This window comes from Wolffia australiana, chromosome 17 (assembly GCF_029677425.1).
Source record: "Wolffia australiana isolate 7733 chromosome 17, ASM2967742v1".
Classification (NCBI taxonomy): Eukaryota; Viridiplantae; Streptophyta; class Magnoliopsida; order Alismatales; family Araceae; genus Wolffia; species Wolffia australiana.
In genome coordinates, this window is record NC_135851.1 from 1,301,857 (window position 1) to 1,315,005 (window position 13,149).

Consider the following 13,149-nt stretch of genomic DNA (forward strand, 5'->3'; position numbering starts at 1 on the left):
CTGCCATTAAGGCAGAGATAATCTTACTGTATTCGACGGAGAGCCGAGAATAGGAGACGTAATGGCTTACTGGATATCGCTTCTTGCTGGTGCATTCTCTCGTTCCTTTGCTGGCTGCAATGGACCAACCATTGTTGGTTGGTGCTACGGCATTCTGTGGATCATTATCCACCGGCTGTGCTGTTCCCGAAACATCTTCTTCTTCCTGAGGACTTGTACTATTTGGTTGGTCTTCCTCTTCAGCAGTTGCCAACGGATCTTCATCTTCTTGAAGGTCGGGTCCATTGTGGACGCTTCCTTGCGGTTCGTGGAGGCTGGGGAGGAGACCAATATTCTGGTTTCCTGGCTCCTGGCTGAGCTGGCCTGCTTCCGCTATGGTTTCCAGATTCCCTTCAATTCTGTCGGCTTCACCGTAAAAGGTCTTGGTTTCATCAAAGACTGCGTCGGCGGTGACGAACACCTTCCTTGAGCTGGGATGGTAGCAGCGGTACCCCTTCTGTGTAGAGGAATACCCAATAAAGATGCATTTGATGGCTCGAGGCTCCACTTTTCCTGCATTAAAAACATGAACATATACTAGGCAGCCAAAGACCTTGGCTGTCAGGTTAGTTTTCAAGTTGATATTAGGAAATTCCCTAGACAAGAGATCTATAGGTGCACTATAATTCAGAGTCCTAGATGCTGTACGATTTATCAGATGTGTAGCAGTAGTTACTGCTTCACTCCAATAAAACTTGGGACAATTCCCTTGAAATAACAGAGCTCGGGCAGCAGCCATAATATGTCCGAGTTTCCTCTCAGCAAGACCATTTTGCTGAGGGGTGTGTACACAGGAGGATTGATGTATAATTCCCTTTCTTTCTAGAAAATTATTTACTTCTCCACTGAAATATTCTTTTGCATTGTCTGTCCTTAAAATCTTAATCCCTTTACTGAACTGATTCTGAATCATTTCGCAAAAGGCTAAAATTACTGACGGTACTTCAGATTTAGACTTCAATAGATATACCCAAGTATATCTAGTGAAATCATCAATAAAGATGATGAACCACTTATGATGTTGGAGTCCCATGGTAGAGCATGGCCCCCATACATCACTGTGTATGCAATCGAACGCAGCGGAAGTCCTATGGTCATTTCTAGCGTAGGTAGTTCGTTTATGCTTAGCAAATTGGCATGATTCACAAATCAAAGTTTCAACATTAATCCTTAAACAACGTAGGGTGAGTTTGTTTCAAGAGATGAAAGGATGGATGTCCTAGTCTTCGTGGAGGAGGACAGCCCTGTCTGCACTCTGTGTGTGGAAAGTGATGATCTGGGCCCCTTCCTCCACTTCTGTCTAGTAGAAGAAGTCCTCCTTCCCTTCTAACAGATAAAATCCTCCTCCCGGTGTCCTTTTCACACAAAAAACATAGATCTGTGTCAAGAATAAAGCGCCAACCTGTATCATTAACTAGCTTTGTCAAAGATAACAGATTGGCTTTCGGATCAGGGACATGCAATACATTTTCTGGAATTTGACCTTTTACTTGATTGATCCCTTCCCTGCTACTTTTAGGATCCCTCCATTAGCAGTGAAGACTTTGTGATTGTACAGATTTGATTCATAAGTTTTAAAAATGGTTCTCTTGGGAGACATATGGTCTGTCGCCCCAGAGTCTAGGATCCATGGATCTGATATTGAGGTATTATTAGAGAAAGTTGTGAAAGCATAGTGTTCACCTGATTTGGCCAGGGCCGTAGAGCTGAATTTCTGGATCAGTTTGTTCATTTCGGACTGCATGTGAATCAACTTTTGAAGTTCACTGCCCTCATTCTCCTTCGGGGCAGGAGTGGCTTCTCCTCCTTCGGTAGTCATGTAGGCTTTCTTCTGCTGCCCCGGATTCCAGGTTCCCTTCCGAATTTGCTCCTCCTTCCAGGCTAACTTTCTACAATCCCTTTTGATATGTCCTTCCTTCCTGCAGTACCCACAAATCATAGGCTCTGAGGGGTTACCTTCCTTGGGAACCGTGGAAGACTTGGTGTTTTGTGATGAAGCGGTGACAGCCGGGCTCTGGGTGCTCCGAGGTTCTCCTTTCTTCACCAAATGTGCGACTGTGACTGGGGCAGTGGGCTCTTCTCCTTTTGCATTCAGCTTCCTCCGACGTTCTGCACCTTGTAGTTCTGAAATTGCTTCGGAGAGAGTCGGGAATCGTTCCCGATGTACCAATTGGCTTCGCAGGCCTTCATATTCAGGATTCACACCAATCAAGAAGGTCAGAGTACGAAATTTTACTTCCCGTAGGTACGAGGGAGACGTCTTGTCTCCTGTCGGCCAAAGGAGGTCAAGCTCTCGCCAAATGGCCTTGAGCTTAGCTGCAAATGACGAAATTGTTAAACTGCCCTGCTTCAGTGTGCGCTCCTGGTCGCAAATCCATCACTCGATAATCACTATGGGTTTCGGCACATGACTTCTGTATCTCTTCCCATAGATCTCGAACGCAACTTATGAGAATGTAATCATCTCTCTGCTCTTCTTCCATATTCTTAATCATCCAATTTACGATTAGTGCTTCTTCAGGGATCCATAGAGACATTTTAAACTCATCCTCATGGGGAGGATCATCTGTCAGATGTCTGCCCAATCGTGCTGCTACAAGTGTTCGCTGAGCCACAGTTATCCACTTCTGTCCGTTAATCCCGTTGTACTTCATATCCAAATCAGGTAAAACTGGCCTGATTTGGAGCGAAGTATCAATGGGTTGAAGTATGGATGATAGCTCAGCTTCCTTTTTTAGATCCTGTTCCACCTGTTTGGATCTAGATTTGCCCCCCATGTGGACTCAACACCTCAAAAGCCACAACAAAAAAAACAATCTATGTAGATGCGTAAAGACCAGGCACAAGTGACCCGGTGTACTTCTGAAGTACTTGGGACTCCTTGAGCGAGTCAATACCTTCTGAAGTGCTTGAGACTCAACCGCCGAACAGGTCTTCGATCAGCCCCGCCGACAGCAGAATCGAACTGAAGTCAATCTTGAAGGATGCCCCGCGAAGAAGAAAGTGACACCCAATCTTCCACAGAACCAGATTCCGGAGACCGGAGAGGAACTTGCCGGTTTCCGGTAAGATTTCCGGCGAACTTCTTGGAGATGATCGACGAACTGCACTTCCGGAACGGATTCCGGAGATCTTCAACTTCGAACGGAAACAAAAACGAACTGCACTGCCGTCGATCGGCGAACTGCCCTTCCGGAAAGGATTCCGGAAATCTTCAACTTCGAACGGGAAAAAAAAGGAACGGACCCTTCAATCGCGCTCTGATACCATGATAGATCGAAAGACTATCGTGGAGAAAGATGAGAACAAAAGTATCCCTCTTTACTCAAAGAAACATCAAAATCTTAAAAATCAGCATGTACAGTTCTGGGTTTATAGGGCTCGGAGGAAGAGAATATGACCGTTGGATTCAACGGTCATATTAGGGCATAGACTGAGAAATAAGGAAAGTGGGTTGGGCCCATTTATAACACATGGGCCCAACCCTTACAACATGAAGCAATGCAATCTTGACTGGGCTTAATGGGCCCTAAGTGGGCCTCACTGTCTAACAGTGTTCACTCTCCGGGGAAGCTCTTCTCCAGTGAAGACTTGCTCCGTCAAATTATCAGCTCCTGGTTAAGGAGTATTCTGTCTCTTGGTGCCCCGTCTACTTATCTTCAGATGGGAAAGTCCAGGATGGCTGAGAGGGATTCCGAGATCACCCCCTCAGCTATTGTCAAAACGGCTGAAACACCTGCTCAGCCAAGGTTATTTCTACCAGACCTGGATATCAAATATAATGGAATCAATGGGCAGAAGTGGATAACATTGGTCCAGAGATCCCTTAAGGCTATCTATCTGGGGAATCACCTAACAGAAGATGCTCCTTCGGAAGACACTCCCAAACTTGAAAAAGTAATTTGGGAATCTGAAGAAGCTTTTATCACCAATTGGATGATAAAAAATATGGAACCAGATCAGGCAGACGACTATCTACTTATTGATTGTGTACGAGACTTATGGCAAGAAATTCAGAAATCATGTGCGGAAACCCACAGCGATTACCTTGTCTATGACCTTCGAGAACAAGAGAAAGCATTGAAACAGGGAAATCTATCAATTTCTTCCTACTCTGCAAAATTAAAGGCCATATGGAGGGAGCTGGACCTTCTCTGGCCTACCGGCGACAAAAACTCACCATCTTATCTCAGAGAAACCAAGTTCAGAACCCTCACCTTTTTGATGGGATTGAATTCGGAATATGAGAATCTTAGAAGTCAGTTGCTACGCAGAGAGAGGTTCCCCACCTTAGCAGAGGCTATCTCTGAATTGCAAGGGGCAGAGCGGCGGAAGAAGCTTAACTCTAAGGATGGAGAGGTGTCTACTCCTGTCTCAGTGGCCCACTTGGCCAAGAAAGGGGAACCAAGGCACAATATAAATAATGCAGCCACATCTTCTACTCAGCACCAGAAGTCCACTCCGCAGGAAGGTAATTCCTCAGAACTTACTTGTGGCTATTGCAGGAAACCAGGCCACCTAAAAAGGGACTGCAGAAAGTTAGCCTGGAAGGAAGAGCAGATCAGGAAAGGGACGTGGAATCCAGGGCAGCATAAGAAAGCCTATGTAGCAAGTGAAGGAGAGGAATTATCTGCTGCAAAGAAAGGGGAAGACGGAGGTGAAATTCAGAAACTTATTCAGTCAGAAGTGAACAAGATTCTTCAGAAGTTTGGCTCTACTTCACTTACAGTCAGGTAAGAAATTTAGTTTCACTACAGTTACTAATAATACACCTACTACTGTCTCTTGGATATTGGATTCTGGGGCGACAGACCATATGTCACCCCACAAAATGCTATTTAAAAATTATGAACTAGAAACTAATCATCTCAGAGTTTTTACTGCTAATGGTGGAATATTAGAAGTGGCAGGAAGAGGATCAATTGAAATCAAAGGGAAATTACTAAAAGATGTTTTGCATGTACCTGAATTGAAAGCAAATTTATTGTCCTTAATTCAGTTAGTAAATGATACTGGATGGCGATTTATCTTAGACTCAGATTCTTGTTTCCTATGTCTTAAGGAAACCGGACGGAAGATTTCATCTGTTAAGAGGAGGGGAGGTCTTCTCCTGCTAGATGGATTGGAGGAGGAAGAAAAGCAGAAAGCCACTTATACTGCCCAGAGTGAAGAACGGATCAATCTTCTGCATAGGAGACTAGGACACCCTCATTCCACATTTTGAAACATTCCCATCCCAATTTGTTTAAAGGGATTATTTTTGATAATTTGCATTGTGAAAGTTGTCAATTTGAAACACAAACGATCTTCTTTTCCAGTTTCAGATCACAGAACTCAATCGGCATTTGATTGTATCCATAGTGATGTGTGGGGACCTTGCTCCACATTGGGACTATCCCATCACAAATGGTTTATCTTATTTGTAGATGATTTCTCTAGGTATACATGGGTGTATCTACTGAAATCTAAGACTGAAGTTCCATCTGTTATCATCAAATTTTGTGAGATGATTAATACACAATTTGGAAAGAAAGTACGAATATTTAGATCAGATAATGCAACAGAATTCTTTTGTGGAAAAGTAACTGATTACATGGAAGAAGAGGGGATAGTTCACCAATCCTCATGTGTGAATACCCCTCAGCAAAACGGACTTGCTGAAAGAAAAATTGGCCATATAATGTCTTCAGCCAGGGCTCTTTTATTTCAAGGGAATTGTCCCAAGAACTATTGGGCTGAAGCAGTCGCCAACAGCTACTCATCTTATAAATAGGACAGCCTCAAAAACATTAAATTATCATGCTCCTATTGATCTTTTATCTGCTGAATTTCCACGTTTATCTTTAAGAACTAACCTCCCAGCCAAGGTGTTTGGCTGTGTTGTATATGTTCAAGTTCATCATGCAGGAAAGTTAGACCCTCGAGCCCTAAGATGTGTGTTTCTGGGATATTCTTCAACACAGAAAGGTTATAAGTGCTATCATCCAAGCTCCAGGAAGATCTTCATTACTGCAGATGTGAAGTTCGACGAAATCCGAATATTTCATGCTCCTGTAGAACGATCAGAAGAGTATTTAGAATCTTCAGAGCAAGAACAGGATAGTATGCAGCAAAGCCTCTCCTCGGCATCAGAAACCTATGATAAGGACATGGTTATAAGTACTCCTCCAAGTCCTCCTGAGGAGGAGGAGGAGCGTCATAGACCATGCGACAATTCAAGTACAACAATCATGCCGGCAGGAGGAGAAGACTCAGGAAACGATGGTTGGTCCATTGCCATAAGCAAGGGAATTCGTAACTGCACGAAGACTAAACGCTATCCAGTTAACAATTATCTATCTTACTCCCGGCTCTCTCCAGAGTATAATCAGGTGGTTCAAGCCCTAATGACAGTATCTATTCCGAAGAATGTGACAGAAGCAATGTCATCCGCAGAATGGAAGACAGCTATGGAAGAAGAAATGGCAGCACTAAAGAGAAACGGTACTTGGGAGATGGGCCCACTCCTACCCGGAAAGAAACTAGTGGGAAGTCGATGGGTATTCACTGTAAAATATCACTCAGATGGGTCAGTGGCCAGGCACAAAGCTCGCTTGGTGGCACGAGGATATACACAGTCCTACGGCATCGACTACAACGAAACATTTGCTCCAGTTGCAAAGCTAAACACAGTTCGGGTTTTAATAGCGCTCGCCGCACTATCTAATTGGAAGCTCTATCAATATGATGTGAAAAATGCCTTCTTACATGGAGAATTGAAAGAAGAAGTGTATATGGCAACTCCCCCTGGATATTGTTTGAGTCAAAATTCAGGGGACGTATGTCACCTCAAGAAGTCCTTATATGGCCTGAAACAATCGCCAAGAGCGTGGTTTGGAAGGTTTTCAACAGTAATGTTAGCAGTGGGGTTCTTCCAAAGTGAGGGAGATCACACATTGTTTATAAAGCATGGCAAGGATGGGAAGATTGCAATTTTAATTGTGTATGTGGATGACATCATCATCACTGGAGATGACCACACTGAAATTCAGAATCTGGAGAAACACCTTTCACTTTCCTTTGACATAAAGGCACTAGGTTTAATGACGTATTTCCTGGGAATTGAAGTGGCCTATTCTCGGGCAGGGATTGTACTTTCTCAGCACAAGTATATCCTTGATTTGTTAAAGGAAACCGGGAAGTTGGATTGTCGACCACCAGCTACACCAGCTTCATTATACCCCATTACATTCCTTCTCTGGAGCAGGTTGCGGATATCTTCACCAAGGGGATCCCTGGCCCGCATTTCCAAGTCTTATTGTCCAAGTTGGGCATGATCAACATCTATACCCAACTTGAGGGGGGGTGTTAGATCATAAGGCCCAAATAACCCATGTATTACCGGGCCCATGTCTTATAAATGGGCCCGAGCAGAGAGGAATATGACCGTTGAGTCCAACAGTCATATACCTCCAAAGGTCGATTGGCAGTCTCCAAAAAGGGGGGAACATCGTGTAGTATTGTTGTTGTGAAAAATAATATACATAGATTTTCTTCTTTCCACAAAATTTACCCTCTTGATAGTGAAGAAATCTCAACCATGGAACCCAGTGTCCATGAAGTATACAGGATTAAATCTGCTGCATTGGAGCAAGTTCGTTGAAATGGTGCTTGAAGGGAGAAGACTAGCTCATCATTTGATCGAAGAAGTGACGCCTTCCAGTTCTCGCTATGCATTGTGGAAAGCAGAAGATGCCACTGTTAAAACATGGCTTCTCAGCATCATGCATGGGGATCTTATTTCAAAATATCTTCTAATTCCAACTGCAAAACAGATCTGGGATAAAATTCATTAGAGTTGTCTACAGACAAACAATGATTGGCATATCTATGAACTAGTTACAAAAGCATTCCTTCAACAAGGCAACAGAACAGTTAGGAATATGTATGTGAGCTTCAAGCTCTCTGGGATGAGATGGAGCTTTACAGGCCTATTGCTGAGGCAGATTGTCCTTGTCGGCATTATACAATGAAAGATCGTTTGTACAAGTTTTTGATGGGATTAAATCCAGAACATGACTCTATGCGACACCAACAACTTAATAGAGAAATAGTTCCAAGCTTGGGACATGCTGTACAGCATGTTCTCAAAGAAGAGTGCCGTATAAAGTCGTCTACGGTCTCAATGGGGGATATCGGTACTGGACTTGTGGCTACTTTCAGGAATAATCAGAATCAATTTTCCAAGTCTTATCCATGTCAAGGGAATAATCAGAATCAGCAAAAAGGGAAGTCTACCTGGCAGACCCGGGAACCAGTGGTATGTTCATACTGCAAAAGGTGAGGACACAAGAGAGAAGCTTGTTGGGATCTGCATGGTCGTCCACCTCAACAGACCCAAGTACACGTTTCAAAGGCACATGATATAGCAGCAGGAGAACAGCCATCTGCAGATGGTGATGATGCTTCTCTTCTTACTCTCACTGATTTCTATGCACTCAAGGAGGAGCTGCAAAAGTTGAAGAACATGGTGTGTCCCCCAAGCACTTCTATGGCCTGCACCTGGTGAGTGTTCCTTTCTTGTTACCCATGATTCATGTCAACCCTCAGATTGGATAATTGATCCCGAGGCAACGAATCACATGACTCCTTTCTGTTCTAAATTTGTGGATTATTCTACATGTCTTGGCCACCGTCGTGTATTGATGCAGGAGGAGAAAAGCTGCCTGTTGCTGGTATTTAGACTGTCAAAATTAAAAATCTGTGGTTACTGAAGAATGTCTTGCATGTACCTCTGCTTAAGGCAGAATTAATTTATCTTCAAAAATGGGTCAAAGACGCTCCTCTCACTCTAACTTTTGACTCTTGTGGTTGTTTTGTATATGACAAGAAGCTGAACCTAAAGACTGGACCAATTGAAGAGAAGGGTGGATTGCTGAACGTGAACAATGGTGCCGGTACTGTGCTGATGGCAAATGGAGGGAGGACTTCTGAAGAAGACAATCTTTCCGAAGTAGAACAAATTAAACTATATCATTCTCGCTTGGGACATTGATACGAAACCCCGACATATCTAGGCCTTTTTCATCATTTAGCCCAATAGGGGCATTTAGGTCATTTGGAACTTTTGTAATCCCTTTAAATTGTGCAGCTCCCCCTTGAGGAAGGCAGCCAAGAAGTATCACAAGAATGTGTCTGGCTCCCTCTGGCGACGTCCACTCCGCCTGCCCCACCTGCCGTAGTCCATCCCGGCACACCGACGACCATCCCGGCACCTTCTCCCTCCTTGTCTTCTCACCGATACGAACCAGCAGGTTCGTATCAGACATCCATCTTTTGAACTTTTGGGGAGAATGTTTCCACTTTTTCACGTAATGTGGACTTATCCAAACTTATATGTGATGCGTGTCAGTTAACTAAGCATAAAAAGATCTTCATTTAAAAACAGGAGCGAGAGGAGTATCAATCCGTTTGATCCTGTGCATAGTGACGTATGGGGACCGTGTAGTATATCGTCACTGAATGATGCTCGATATTTGCTTGTACTTATCGATGACTGTACGCGCCTCGCATGGGTATATCTTCTCAGAAACAAGTCTGAGGTAACAGAAATTATTAAGCACTTTGTCACTCTGGTGAAGACCCAGTATGGTGTATTGATGAAGAAATTTCTATCTGATAATGCCAAAGACTACTTTAATGCAACGCTGTAGATATTTTTCAAGATGCAGGGAATTGTTCATGAGTTGTCCTGCATATATACTCCACAGTAGAATGGAGTAGCGGAGAGGAAGATTGGACATATCGTTGAGAAAACCAGAGCTTTACTTATTCATTAAGGTGTGCCTAAATTTCTTTGGGGAGAAGCTGTATAAACAACTGTATATCTGACCAATCCTCTACCATCTGAAGTTTTGGGCTATATAATTCCAGTAGATCTCATGGCTCAATTTTCCTTCTGTCAAGATGAGAACAGGTTTGAAGCCAAGAATCTTCGGGTGCACAGTATTCGTCCACCTTCATAATCCTGTCAACAAGTTGAGTCCAAAGGCCCTTAAGTGTGTCTTCATTGGGCATACGTCGACACAGAAAGGGTATAAGTGTTACCATCCACCATCAAAGAAAAAGTTTATATTGTTTGATGTTACATTTAATGAGCTAGAAAAATACTATGACAAATCTAGTGATATCACTGGATCCAGAGCACAAGTTGAAAGGAGACTTGAATTACTAACTATGGCGTGGTCACCAGCTACAGATACTAATGATAAAGGAGAAGTTACCGTCGAACTACTCGAGGTTCAAGTGCAGACAATCGAGGAAGAAAGTCCAATATATGTGCAGCCAAATGCGGGCAATACTTTGATAGGAAGTACAGAGAATGATAGTGACAGATCCTTGTTACACACAGACATGGAAGAAGAGCAGAATGCGCAAACTGGTCAAGTTCTTCCAGAATCTGATCAGGGTTGGTCGATTGCATTAAGAAAGGGAAAGAGAAAGTGTACACAATTCCCATTATATCCGATGTCACACTTTGTACAGTACTCACATCTTTCCCAAGAATATCAAGCCTTTCTTGCTTGAATTGATGCAATTCCTACACCAAAGACAGTGGAAGAGGCTGTTAGGACTCCACTATGAGTCTACCAGAGGAAGCGCCGTGGGCTACCATTAGGCCCACGACCTATAACCGAGCCCAGTAGGGCAGAGGTCACGGGAAACAATGAGCACGGCGGTAAAAGGGGGGAGCAAAGGAGAAGAAGGGCAGGCAAAGAATGGTACGATTTTCTCTTCCCTTCTTCTCTTGACGGATCCTTTGAAGCCTAACCCATTCTTCTCCCCTCCCTGTCTCTCTTCCCTCCTCCAGACGAAGGAACAACTGAAGGGCTTGCTGCACGGAAGGACTCTCCCTGAGGCTCGGCGCCCCTCCTTGTCACTCTCCCCCCTTGCTGAATCTCTCTATTTCTTCCCAGTGTGCTGAACCTTATGGATTGGCAATGCACTGTTTTTGTTGATTTCGTCCTGAAGTTTCCACTCATACGTACACGGGAAAATGGGTCCTAAACAGAGGCCTTGAAGAATCCACATTGGAAGGAAGTTATGGATATGAAGATGAATGCGCTGCTCAAGAAATACACTTGGGATATTACTACTTTGCCTCATGGAAAGCTGTGGGATGCAGGTGGGTATATACCACAAAATACAAAGCTGTTAGTCATACCAATCCTTGACATCTGCTTTGTATTTTGTCAAGGATTGGTATGACTAACTGCTTTGATTACATGATGAAGCAAAAAACAAAAAGTGGTTGCATGATCCAGCGCTGAAGCGGAATTCAGAGGTGTTGCAAAGGGAATTTGTGAGGTACTATGGATCAGAGGTATTCTACATGATCTCAACATATCACAAGAAGGCCCCACAGTTTTGTGGTGTGACAGTAAGTCATCTATTGATATTGCCCACAACCCAATTCAACATGACAGAACCAAGCATGTAGAGATAGATCAACATTTTATTCAGGAAAAGATTGATGCCAAAGTGATTCAAATGAAATACATCCAGTCAGCTCATCAAGTGGCAGATCTACTTATGAAAGGAGTTGCAGGAGGAATATTCTGGCGGCTATACTCCAAGCTGGGCATGCAGAATATCTACCTACCAGTTTGAGGGTGGGTGTCAGCCGGACTGCCCCTGTTTACTATTACTCTTCTTTGTTATTTCCTTTTCTCATGTTTTTCTATATTTGTTATTTCCGTTTTTAGACTAATGGGACTAGCTATCGGCCCAATACGTGTATCTTATAACCTGGTATTTAAACCAGGCTTGAATAGTGAAACGTGTAGGGTTTTCTATTGTTCAAACAGGAGCTACATTCTCATCTAGGGTTTCCATCAATCTGCTGGAGAAACCTGTGCTCATGGACGACAACATTCATAAACGGCTTTGAATGGTAAGGTGCCAATGGACGGGAAGTGTTTAAATGATATTCAGTCCAATGTAACCAATCTTTCCATTTCTTGGGAATTTCAACTTGAAACACCGGATACACCATTCGAACACCCTGTTTGTTATACGTTCAAAAAACACTGTTTGTAGCTTCAGTTTCACAATCCGTTGCTGGGTTGTATGATGAGATGAACTTTTATTGAGTTCCTTGATGGTAATGTAGCTCTTTTCCAAAATGACTACTGAACAAGCTACCAAAAATCAGAATTAATTGGATTGGCATTTCATGTAATTTTATGATGGTTTTAACTGATAGGGTCCCTACTCGGACCTATGATAGGATGAAGAGAAATTGGCTGACTTTTGACTCCACACGTGCTGTGGAAGCCACTATGTGCGACACCTAACTAATGCCTCTGTATGGTTTCTTTAAATAAAGCAGTAGATGACTGGTCTAGACATAGAAGAATATTGCAGAGTTGTTGTTGTGGGAGGTCCTCCAGCTAGGAGGAGGAACTGCGTCCGATCTGGCCAGTCCTCTTATCTTTCTTCAGTTCTTCTCTATACCTGTCCTATCTCTTTGACTTTTGCAATCCTGAAGAAGAGATCTCAGTATTACACATTGTTTCATACATTAAAGTTGTGAACGTCCACTAGTCAAATCTCGGATGCTCCTTAGTTTACGACTCTTGTTTCTTCGTACATTGGAGTCTTATCATTTACCTGCCTTCGATTATCCGTACTCTGAAATTTTGATTCTGCTTCTATAGGCAAGTCGATGGTCTCTTGGATTCTGTAAAGCTTGTACTTGATCGATTCCGCAAGGATTTCCAGCTTTAGCCTGCCTAAATAAAAGCTCTCATGAAAATCTGTGGGCAGGTGACATAAGAAAGCAGCCAAATCTTCAAAGTGTGAACCATAATCAGAGACTGAACCAGTTTGTCACAGATTCATCCGTTATTGACATAAGAATTTAGTGGAGACACTATATCGGCAATCAAAGTGCCGTCAAAAAACTAGCTTGCAGTTGAAACAAAAAATTTCTTCCATGTAAATGAACCATCCCTGGGCCGGTCCCTCCATGTGTGAAGAAACTGATACATCCAGCTTGTATCACAAAAAAGGAATTAACCAGGAATAACACGATTGAGCTCAATTGCCAACAAATCAAGAATTGTCCAA

The 13,149-nt window shown here is 43.2% G+C and overlaps 1 protein-coding gene across 2 annotated transcripts in view; it reads left to right on the forward strand.

The window, feature by feature from the left end:
- Positions 1-13,149, forward strand: part of LOC144714301 (Nucleic acid-binding proteins superfamily) — a 32,673-nt gene that overhangs the window by 17,325 nt on the left and 2,199 nt on the right. The window lies entirely within an intron of this gene.